Raw genomic sequence first — 13,023 nt, forward strand, 5'->3', positions numbered from 1 at the left:
AAGAGAAGCACTTATACCTTCTTCCCCTCAATGTATGTCCACTAGGCAGTGTAAGTGCTGAACCAGTCTTACATCAGTGATACTGACAGAATATTTGAAACGTTCCAAAAAAATACTGCTCTCATAAGTAGCAACTCCAAAATGCCTGAGCAAAAATGTGTCAAGTTCTGAATCTTAATTATTCAAACTCCGTCCTGAAACACTCACGTTCTCCTTTTCCTAAAGCTACCACTTTAATTCCATTTTACTAATGCGAAAAACCTGCAGATTTTCCTCATGAGGAGAATGCTCAGATTAGGAAACTTGCATGTTTTTTTCACTATGGGTTTGCATCTCCTTTACAATCGGATTTTCAGCTCAGCACACTGACATGGAAGGAAATGTAACAGAAAGAAAAAGATCTTTTAACAAAGCTGCTATCTGCAGTCAGTTCCTCCCAGGAATGAAACACCCAACCTTCCAGGACAGCACCAGATATATTTGTATAAAATATCTTTGTGATAGAAATGAACAAAAGAACAACAAGGCTTCTTTACAGATTTCCTCATACAAGACATGAAATCCTTCTGTATAGATAGTTGCTATGGTGCAGACTTAAGGGAAAAAAGAGGGGAGATCAGACTTCTTGTTTACAGGTTTCCAATATGCTCCACTTGATCCATCTTGAAATTGAAACCCCTTAGCTTCCTGTCTTAAGGCTGTCAGACAGCAGAGAACAAACACAGTGTTAGCAACTTCACAAAGCCCCCACATGTTCTGCACAGAGCTACAGAAAAACATCCACGTGGATTAGGCAACAGACAGGAGAGACAATATAGTTCCAAAGAGAACAGAAGCCACACTAAATCCTGAAAGACTTATTCAAGGGAAAAGAGACTTACTCTAGGAATGAAATGCCAGATTATCTCTGAACATTGTCAACACTTCACCACAATGTAACACTGCATGGATCTATTTAAAAATACACCATTTTGACATTCTCAGGCAAAATCCTGATTCTTCTAAGAACTTCTTACACAGGTTTTATCCCAACAGGTATGCCTGTCTATTTACAGATTCAAGAAGAATAAGACAAAGACACTTAGGGAAGGATTAAACTTGCAGTAACACACCTAAACCATGCAGTCCTCTACAGTCAAAATGCCTACAGAGAGATTCAGCTTACTCTACAGCAGACATTTGGGGTCTAATTCAGGTACCTAGACGCAGGTAAGTGCTGTCAGTTCAAATGTCCCATCAGTTTCACCTCTGTTCCAGCTGCCTCCCCTGTAAACCTTGATTCCATGAGCATTATGCAATTTTTACCAATGCTTCAGAGATCCTAGCTAGCACCTAGTTCAGGCATGTGACCAGAGGGCTACTGTCCAGGCCCCAATGACCCTACCAAGGACATCTTCACCAGCTACAAACACAGACAGCATAGAAACTTGGGGCAAAAGTAGAAAATTTAAACATCCTTCATCAGTCAGATGCAACAGAATGCATCCTTTACTCTTTTGATAATTGATAAGAATATAGCTATCACTTGTTGACGACTCTGGCTGCTCTTTACTGTGGTTGGGGGGGCTATGCAAGCGACTTAGCCTTTGCAGTTACTTCTTTAGGGTCCCGTGTTTTAAAGGAGCTACCAAATGTAATTTCTTCTCTAGATCCCTTAGTCACTTACCAGACGATTAGACCATAACCTTTTGCCAAAACCTTCTATTTAATTTGTCTACATGAACTGCCTTAACCAACTTTTTTTCAGTATGGTGTAAAAAACCCACTCATACAGAATAGGTCAGTTCTCCCATTCAGTCAGGAACCAGTCTGGTTCAGTCACATATTGTGCTTCCACTAAACATCCAGGGTGAGGTAGAAGCAACTACCTGATCCAGAATAATTTCAAGGTTTAGGAAATAAATGATGCAGTGTTTCTTAAAAAAGTACAAAAATCCCTTCATGGACAGAGATGCCTCTAAAGACCTCCAGAGGGAGACCCTGTCTAATTTTTAGCATTTAAATTGCTTTGAACATCCATCTTAGGCATCACCAATGACACCACCAGCATCTTGCTACAGCCTGAATATTCAGCTTAGTCGGATCAGGAATTCAAAACTCAATAATAAATAGAAAAGGAAACAAGGCCACGACAACTTTTGAATTCTATGGCAGTTTTCTCTCTCTCTTTAGACTGCCATTTATTTATCCCCTGCCCCCAGTAGTTCTGTTTGCCTTAATCTATTTCTTTTCCTTTATCTGCTTACTGTTTGCACAAAGTGTAAAAATATTAGTTTCCATTTTGTCACATATGCCTGGAAAATTTAACTAATGCCCCAAACCATTTACTCCCCACTGTTAGCAAACAGCCTAAACTGAAACAGTAGCATCTAATCTGTATTTGTGCTACCACAAGCACCACTAGAAATTTGAAGAAAAAAATAATACACTGGAGGGTTCTGACCTAGACTTCTTTCCATTCTTTTTTGTTCTTCTATCTTCTGGGATTTGTTTCACAGGAAGATGTTAACCTGCTGGCTGTCAACCCAGAAGCCCTCCTGACTGTGCTCTGCTGACAGGAATCAGACCTTCACTAAGGCCAGATTGGGACAGAACAACTACTAAGTTTGACACAGTGGAGAAAGCATTGCCCCTTCATATTTACAGGCACACGTTCCCATTTATTTCACAAGCATCAGAATTATTCTGCTAATGTAGCTATATTCCATTTCTCACATCTTAGAGATAAGGGATGCTGTGCAAGAAAGGCATCCAAGTGCTTCTATAGCTATATTCCTTACACACAAGCCACCCAATAGTAAGAATATTTAGGAGAGTCACATAGTTCCCATGGAGAGAGCTGACATCTTGTAAGATTCTATTCCAAATCCACTGAAAACAGAAGAACTTTTGCCAAGTCAATTTTGGCAAGTGTTCCTAGCATTATCCTGTCTTGCCAAACAGCATTTAGATTTTGCTGGACTTATTTACTTGTTCAGTATTCTCAGAGAAGTGGAACTATTTGTTGCTGGAGAGAATTTGGCTTACTTTGAAGACCTGGAACAACATTTAAAAGATGAATCAGAGACTGACTAACTTAGGAATTTGATCTGTTAACCTCAGCTCATAGCAATAGAGCATGCTCAGTGTTAGAAGTAATCCATAGCGCAGCTACTTTAGGTCTGAGACCAGCCAACTCTCTGAACTCTAAAATGCCACTTTTAACATGCTGGTTTTATATAGCCAAGTTCTATTCCTCTCAAAAATACCATCCAACACAAGCTGTAAGATGATGCTGACAATTCTCTTTAGAGGTCAAAAGAGCACAACCATGTTTTATGGAAAAAAACCCCAACCCATTAGCATTCTTTGCTGACTGCATGGAGATGAATCCTCTGAAGGCTTGATTTTCAGGAGACATCAAGCATCCAGTCTCTCTCTCAGACACAAAGGTACATCTCCTTAGGACACCCTAACTTAAAGGCTGATCCCTCTCACACTGTCGTCCACACACTCACTCCCCACAGAGCTGGTCAGTGCTCTGCTTCCACCCTGTCAGTGAGGCATGCAGGAATGCTTTTGATCAGATGCATCAGAGCTACACTGGTGACATATTTTGCCTGACAGTCATGCTCTACTGCTCAACACAGAAAATTGACTGAAAATATTTAAGTATTTTAAAAATGTTATCTGCAGCACTTGTTTTCAAGCTTTTGGTACTGTTTCTCCCATGCTTGTCCATTCCACATTTTCAGCTTTACTAGCTTATTTTTTCTCTTTTTTTTTTTTCCTTTGCTAAGCCAGATATTCATTCTTCATGCCTCCTGCTATTCCCCCATCTCCTGACACTGCCCACTGCATTGCAATAGACGGCAACCTTGCCTTCCCTTTTCCAAACCAGAGGCTATGTACTAGGTTATAGCCACGGTTCACCTATCCTCTAAGCACACACTGCCTTGAAAAAAGGACAAAATACCACTCAGTCTTATATAGTGTCACTTTTCTAACTCCTCACTGTTATAATTCAGCCTGGAGGATATGTAAACATTCCCTACACTTCTGGTTTCTAAACGTGTACATGGATGTATTTTGGCGGCATTCAAGGTGACAGGTACCACCTTGCTTCCTAAGGGATACAAGCAACCTACCATATGACCCATTCTCATTTTCATTGTACCTTCCCAATACTTAATTCACTTGCAAGCTAACAGGCACACCTGAGGATTTCTCTAGAGAAAAAAAAAGAAAAAACAAAAAGAGAAAAAAAGAATCAAAGCCTACCACTCTTCATCCCAGGGAAAGATACCACTCAGTGACTATTCTTCATCAATAGTTTTAAATCTCTTGACCAGATACATCACATCTAGACTTTTTACAATTTCAATTTTTTCTATCAGGATGCTTGGGCTGCCAAATCCAGTATCATGGAATATATCATAAAGGCTGGTGTTTGTATGAGGCTATCAATCTGCCTGATTTAACATGAAATAAAATCAATTGGCAATGTAACAAGTGAGTTCTATTTCCTCGTAGGATCTACTCAACTTACCTACTTTGGTCCAAGTCCTACTTCAGTATTTCTGTCAAAAACCTTGTCAGGCTGTCTATATGTCTATGTTGACCATATCAACCAAGTCCATAAGCAGTTGTAAACTCTACTGACCCAGTTAAGTCCTGGTATTAATAATTTTATTTAGTTTCCATCTGTAATTTTGAGTACACTAATTTTAGATTACCAATCCACACAGTTTTTTATATTACCGCTCTCCAATTCCTTGATACAAGTTACTGGCATCTTCTAAACTATGTCCTATTTTAATAGCTGTTGTTAAACATTCTCGTGGATTGCTAAAGCTGAAAGAATGCCATCTACATTTGTATCTGACTACGCCCCAGCTTTTTAATCACAAGCCTGACAAGTCTATAGAGTATTGTCTTTAGGCACTACTATATAATTTTGACTTCTACCTGATCCTGAGCACCAACTTTAAAATCCTTTTGTGTCTAATAAAAGTCTTTCTTTCTTTTTCTGACTGTCCAGCTGTCCTGCCTCCATCCATGACATTTTCTTACTAATTTTATACATTGCTTCATTATCTGCTAATTTATATTCATGGAATAAAAGCTGACAGACATCTATTTAGGGATTTCTTGTGGCAGGAGGAAGGGAAAGAATATTTTAAAGCACCGTTTCCACCTCTATTCTCAGACATTTTATCTTTGCTATATCCCTTGATTATGGATTTTTCCACGACTAGTAAGATTTTTGTAAGCCATTCAAAAGTGCTACACTTTTTCAGTTCATATTTCATCTTTCCCCTTGTGTTGTTCAAAAGCTTTCTACCTTTTGAATTTCTTCCTTTGAGGAAAAAATATTGAATTCATCTGACTACAAACGGACTTCTCTGAGCACAGATGGGTACACCTGAGGTCGCTATCCCAGACTGACTTTGAAGCTAAGGGAGAGAAACAAGCAGAGCAATTGGGGACAAGTTATCCCATTCCTAAATGTGTATCTAAAATAAAACATGTAAAATTGCCATGTGAAAGGGTCTCTCCTTATTCATTAATCTAAGCCTAGAACAGTGCAGCTCAGATATATTTAACTGCAGCACAGCTGTAATAAGTTCAACAATATGAATGCATATCACAGGTATTTCCTACCAATTTGCATTAAGAATTAGAATCCCACAGAGTATTCAAAGGCAATGACAACCACTCTAACGCACTATGGGACAGAGAAACTGCATTTCCAGTGGACTTCCACCTTAAGACACGACCATACTTATTTTTAGAATGTTAATAATTCCGATCAGTTTCTTTGTGAAGAAGCTTATATATTCATAAAATAAGCATTTCTGAGGCATTTCACTGATTCACAGATACCTGAATAATCGACCTATCAACGGCTGCTACCTTTGCTAAGAACTGAACACCTGCAGGGTCACAGCCCTGGGCCTCATCTAATAAGCTCTGCAGAATATATACAGCCATTTCAAGTAAGTCTGACCTGTGTCTTTCAAGTATTTCTGAAGATGCTTCTGCACATTCAGGTTTCTCTAAGAAGAGCTGCAGAAGGTTTAGCAGCTAGGACACTGCTAACTCTGCAGAGCCATGCTTCTTTATATGCTTTTCCCTCTGCTCCTAGTTGGGTCCTGCCCTTGCCCTGTAAATCTAGGATCTAAGCCAGTTTCTTTGCTTTCACTGCATTACACAGAAGCTCCAATTACTGGCTGGAATATCTTAAGGAACACCACTACTCAAACAAAAGAGCAAAACCCCTCATAGCAGGTATGATTTCAAGGAGATAGCAAGTAAATGTGTCTCACACAGGCTTTCTGCCATTTCATTGCTGATTAGTTTAAGTTGTCAAAAACCCTTCTGTACGTTTTGAAAACCTTTCAGGATGTTGATGAGGAACATTGATAGTTAGAGGATTAATCACTGTATGAATCCCAGAATCACATCAGATATCTAGAAAGGCTTTAAGGTTACATGGCTTTTAACAATCAAAATAGAGGAACTTCAAAGCTCATTCTAGCCTCCATAAATGAAATTGCTGACACACTAACAAGATCCTTGCTCTAAAGGAACAGCAGCATTTGTACGTAATGTAAGTAAGTATTCAGCTGCTTTATTTTTTAAGCCCCTGATTTCTGAGCAAGAGCTTCAGATAAGTACATATTCCATTGAATAATGTCATCAACTACAGGCAGAATGCTAGCAACTAATTGCATTAAGAAATTCTAGAACACAAGGCTGGTTTACTCTGCACAGCATGCACGTCTAGGCAATGGGTAGTAAAAACCCAGGCCATCTGCACAGCTTCCTTTGCCTCTTTCTTCTCCTCCTTCCATGAGGAGTGTGTGTGTATGTGTGTGTATACACATATGTACACACACACACAAATAAAGGCACAGTATATCAGCCTTGTATAGTAAAACTTCTTAATACAGCTAGTTTCAAGCATACATATAAAAAAAATATATATAAAGGAACATTAAGGATACACAAAGTTGTTATGCAGAATGGTGAAAATCTTTCTGGAGGAAGTAAAATGTTTTCAACTGCTGTGCAGAACAAAGCAGCTTCCCCAGAAAGAAGCACACATCAGAAATGCAGCTATCAACTTTGCAAAGTCAACACTGCAATATGAAAATATGAATCCTATTCTCTAAATATACAGAAAGTGAGGAGGGCAAGAGGAAAAAGAGTGCTATACACAGTACTGTAAGAACATCTGTTAACAGCCTATGGCCTTCAGCAGAGTGCACAAACACTTCCCAAATCTTTTACTACCACAAAGTGGTTAAAAAGGTTGTTGACTGATTAACCTTTTATTTCTGAGACCAAGGAAAAAGGTTTGAAAAGGACTGAAAAATTTCAGGTCCATAATGGAGAATAATAGCATTACAGAATGGGGGAGTTATTTCATGTGCAGGCTGTGATGAAGACAAAAGCAAGCAGTTTAAGTTGCATCTAATGAATAAAGGTCAGTCAAGGAAAGGCAAAGAGATGAGTGATATGGTGAAAGCAAAGAGACAAGAGATCTCTGCACAGCAACCTGGAGAGCTAAAAGCAGCTGTCCTTACACCGAAGAGTTACAAAAGAAGTGCAATGAAGACAGAACGGCTCAGAGCTCCTCCAGGTCGATGCTCAAAGATCTACTACTGACTGAAATACACCTGGATGCCCAAAGGAGATTACAAAAAACTCTGAGCAATCTCCCTCTCTTCCACTGCTAGTCTTGCCTTGCTACAGGAAGAAGTTCTTGAATTAAATTTCTACGCTCTGCACTATGAAAGGAGGTATGTATTTAATCAAACGATGTACAAGGAAGGGAGAAAGAAAAAATACTTCAGCAACACAAGACAAAGTTACAGAAAGTATTTCCAATTTATTCACAAGAAAAATCCAAGTACCAATAACAGGAAGCCTGAATTGGAGGAAAATGCTGGCTATCCATGTTAAATTAAGAGATGTATTGTTAAATAAAAGCAGCTATGTTGACATCCACAGCTAAAAAGATGCCTCAAGCTATCATCTGGAAAAACACTATGTCACTGCATGGCACGTGGCTTCCTTCCCATATCCTTTGTTCAGTTATTTGTTTCATAATAACTATTTGAAGCTTTAGGAAAAAACCAAAAGAGCCTGTATATGACAATAGGAAAAAAAACTGTTCATGCATCTTGATCTGTAAATTACTGCTTAAAGGGAAAAAAGTTATATGCCAAAGTCAACTCAATTCACTTCAACTCAATCAAATCCTCCTAAATCAGATTTTTTCAGTGATACAGGATTAGTTAATCTTTATTCTGTTTCTAAACAACACAAGCACATTGTTTAATGCCTATTTCACACATAATCAACAAAGAGAACTTCTCAAGAAACAGGTTGATTAAACACTCACTTTTCAAGCAAAGAGTTAAAGCCCATATCTGAACAATATAGAGCTTTGAGTGCAGCTTGAGTAGGAACCACAGCTCAGTACTGAAAGCTTCCCATTCATATCACACCTGTATTTTCTTCATAACAAGTGCATATGTAGGCAGATGGGTTGCGCTGTTTCCAACAGTTGCCCTGTCATTTTAAAGATTTCCATAAACAGCATGCAGATGTAAATAACGCTGGTTGACTTTCCTATTTTACTTCCCTCCTTCCTGGTTGGCAGACACTACTTCTGCAGAGTCAAAAGCAAGACCCCTCAGACAAGACTTGCTCTTCTCTTTCAAACAGGGCTGGGGAGTGAAGAAACTTTTTAAGAATACCTTGTTAATTCCATAGATGTGTGAAGAGGGCTTGACTTGACCCATCCAAATCTGAAAGCCAGGGCCTGAAAAAAACACCCTGCCTCCTCAGTGACACAGTGACCTCAACAAATACCAGGTAAGACAACATACACCAATATTTAAGGTAAGGCAAAACTAGCAGCCAGCTGCTATTTCAGACAGAAAATAAGAGTCACTGTTCTAACACTCTTGTATTGGGTTTGCATGGCCAGGTTTTGGTAGCAGAGGAGACTGAAAGAGTGGCTTCTGTGAGAAGCTGCCAGACACCTTCCCCATGTCTGGCAGAGCCAATGACAGCCAGACCGGCGGCTGGCCAAGACCAAGCCAGTCTAAGATGGCAGTAGTGTCCCATGATAACATATTTCAGAAGGAAAAGAAATGATAGTGAAAAAATAATTTGGCTCAAAGAAGAGAGGAGTGAGAATATGTGAGAGGAACACGATGCAAACACCAAGGTCAGTGGAGAAGGAGAGGGAGGAGGTGCTCCAGGCACTGGAGCAGAGATTCCCCTGCACTCTGTGGGGATGCAGAGATTCACTGGCAGCCCATGGAGGAGACTCACACCTGAGCAGGTGGAAGCCCAAAAGATGGTGTGACCCTGCTGGAAGTCTGTGCTGGAGCTGGCTCCTGGTAAGGACCCACAGACCCATGGAGAGAGGAGTCCATGCTGGAGCAGGTTTCCTGGTAGAACTTGTGACCCCCCAGTGGGGGATCCACACTGGACCAGGCTGTGCCTGAAGGACTGCGCCCTGTGGAAGAGTGACCCAGGCTGGAGCAGAACTTAAGTCCATGGGAAGGATTCATACTGGAGAGGTTCCTGGAGAACTGTCTACCATGGGAGGAATCCCACGCTTGAGCAGGGGAAAGACTCTCCCTGAGCACCATCAGGAACAACCTGTGATGAACTGATCATAGCCACCATTCTCCATCTCCCTTTGCCAATGTGGGGGAGGAGGTTGACTCTGGGAAGGATGGAGGAGTGGGGAAAAGGTGCCTTTAAGCTTTGTTTTTCGTCTCATTACTCTGCTCTAATTCTGAATGGTAATAAATTCAATTAATATCCCCAAGTCAACTTTGTTTTGTCCGTGACACTATTTGGTGAGTGATCTCTTTCTAGCCTTATTTCAACTCATGAACCTTTTGTTTTGTTTTTTTTCCCTGTCCAGTGGTGGCAGGCAGTGATAGAGTGGCTTTCATGGGCGCCTGGCATGCAGACAGGGTCAAACCACCATAAATTCCTCTGAAGTTTAGCCCTAGCAGTTTTTAAGAGGGAGTCGGCAGAAGAGCAGGTTACATGTCTGAAGCTGCTTTTTATGAAGAAAACTCATGTGCATGTGGTGTGATTAGAGAGGCTGAAGAAAACAGTCCAACATACTACTACATTTTCCAAGAGGAAACGCACTGAACTTTGAGACGGTACGTAATTCAGGAAGAAGAGTAATAGAATGGGTATTGAAAGAATTTCCTGCCAAAGCACAAATATTATCAATATGTAAATCTTCACAGGAGGCACTTAATGCTTTTGATATTAAATACTCTGCCTATGCAAGTCTCTTCCTATTGCTCAATCCTCTTCAAAACTATTGTGAAGCTTTCCAGATGAAGCGATTATGTCAAGAATCCTCTGCCTAGATGGCACTTCTCATGTGCATCCAAGTCTCATAAATTTCATTACAAGTTCACTTAGAAACTTCTCATGGTTTTCAATAAAGCCAGTTTTAAGCTCAGAAAGACTCCTCTAAGCACTTGTTATTTGTTAAACCACAACTCTGTTCATTAGTGTTCTACTCTGTCAGCAGCAACACCCACCTCCATCATTCACAAACGTAACTTGACTGTTGCCTGTAATTCCCATGTTTCTTCCACCATAAATTCCAAAAATTCAGCTACTTCTACAACCCATGTAAGCCATACCCTGAGCAACTAACTTGGCCCTGAATTAAATTTGCAATTATTTTAAGTTAAATGCTGTATTTGTTGAATTTTCTTTTTCTGAGTTCACTACAAGCTTTTCAGTGTCACTTAGATCTGCCCTCCTCCCCTCATCTTCCCATGTGACCTCTGCCCACATCATCTAAATTCCACTTTGATGCCACTGATCTTGAATCAGACTGTAAATTCTTTTTGGGAGACCTCATACCTTACTATGAAGAAGAAATGTGCAAGATGATGTCCCAGTGCTAATCCTAAGAGGACCTTCAAGCAATCCTGAAATTAATTTGTATACTGGTCCTGTTCAATATAATTTGAACCTGACCAGTGTACAAATCTTCACTGAATGCTATTTGCCAAACAGATCAGTGAAGTTTCTCAAATATAAAATATGGGGATTTTGACATTGCAGATACTATAGGTTTTACCCACCTATATGACAATAATGTTTTGTAAGAACTATAACCAGGACAGTAACTCCCTTACAAAAAAAAGTCACAAAGTCCAGGAAGTCTTATGGTATCTGTCTCTTATGTGAAATGTAAAGGGACAGAGTAATGTTTAGATTATCTCCTCTCATACTTTTATACAAAGCTGCAGACAAACATATTTGAGAAAAAAGGATACTGATAATAAGAAAAAAACAATTAACAACACAACTCACTTTACCAAGACCATCGATATTTAATGCATGTACCAAGCAGATGCATATCTTCTATAGGTTCTCTCAAGAAGGAATTCACTAGTGCTTTTATTATCAACTTTAATCACTTATGTGCTACAACCTCACTGCTCTTTTTCTGGCATGATAGGAATCACCCTTAAGTAGTGTACCAATCACATAAATCGTTCTCTATCTCTTAGAGCCGTTATTTTAGCAACAGGGTTCACCCACACATATAATTAATTGGCAGGACTGGAATCTTGAAATTGCCTCAACTGACTTCTAGAAAACTATGAAAAGTATGAATCAACTTTTAGCACTTCCTCTTTTTTTTTTTTTTCTTGCAAGGGAGGGTGAAGGGGAAGATCATGGAACCTCAGACAGCTGAGATGCTATGATACATCAGAAGTAAACCCAGACACATGAAATTTCCCTGACCTCCCTATAATTTTTCAGAGTTAGGCCTCTTCCAGGAAAATTGAATTTATAATACTTCCCCTATCCCCCCTCCCCCCCCCAATGTTTTGTTTACTGGTGAATTTCTAGTTTCCAGAAGTCCTTTAAGTGATTATTTCCTACACAGCTTAGCATTTCAAATTCTAAATGAACCATCAGAGAGATGATAAAGATGTGAAATAATCTTGCGAAAACTTTCTAACGGAGTGTAAAATCAAAGCCAAGCAATCTGTACAAACAAGCAACTCTGAAAACTTAGAACTGAGTCTGCAGTTAAAAATAAAACCTGATTCCATTTTTGATTCTTCCTAACAGAGACTGGATGATTTATAGATATTAAGACACAGACATCAGAAGAAAGATTAAGCAGTATGTAGAAAAGCCTGGCCTAATTCGTATGCTTGTGATAGATGAAATAAGAGTTTTAAACAGACAGCTATGTTTTAGGTGTCAAACATTTCTTGACGTCTGTGGCAGTTGGCAGCTGCAAACATCCGACTGAAAGCCCCATCTGCTGCTTCACAGCTTCCAGTCGAGGATGTTTACAGTCGCTCACTGTCAACAGCAATACACATTCCTTGGCTGTTTATTTTATATTATTAACATGCAGAAGCCTCCAAGCAGGTTAGTAAAGATCTACTACAACTTCTGTTGCTGTGTTGCTGCCCACAGATGTACACTGGACTATGTTTATAGTATTTACTAATGAAATCAAGTATAACTTCCAGAGGAACATTTGCAAACAGCCAGGCATATTTTCTATTCAAGCATTATACGTCTAATATTATGCTGCCTGTTTTATACCCAGTAAGAATTAAAGACGTACAAAAAGAGCAACTTGATTCCACTGTTGTGTTTGTTTTTGTTCTCCAAGAGACTTGACCAATCCGGTCACATTCATATAAAAACCGCACTACTCTACAACAAAGTTCACTTATCAGCACAGAAACTAAAGATAGTAACTGGCACAAAAATAGAACCAAACCCTTTCTAAGGGTATTATTTCGCTAAAGTGTCTGGGATGGCTTCCTTCCCCTCAGAAAAGTGGGTGCAAGGAAATTATATAATATTACAAGTTAGCTTATACAATATTTGCTTCTAAATAAAACCATGGAAAAAAAACCAAAACTCATCCAGCCCACAGGGACAGTGGGGAAGAAGGAAGAAGTTGTATAGCAAGCTCTGCTAAGGCTTCAATAA

This window comes from Zonotrichia leucophrys, chromosome 3 (genome assembly GCF_028769735.1).
Source record: "Zonotrichia leucophrys gambelii isolate GWCS_2022_RI chromosome 3, RI_Zleu_2.0, whole genome shotgun sequence".
Classification (NCBI taxonomy): domain Eukaryota; kingdom Metazoa; phylum Chordata; class Aves; order Passeriformes; family Passerellidae; genus Zonotrichia; species Zonotrichia leucophrys.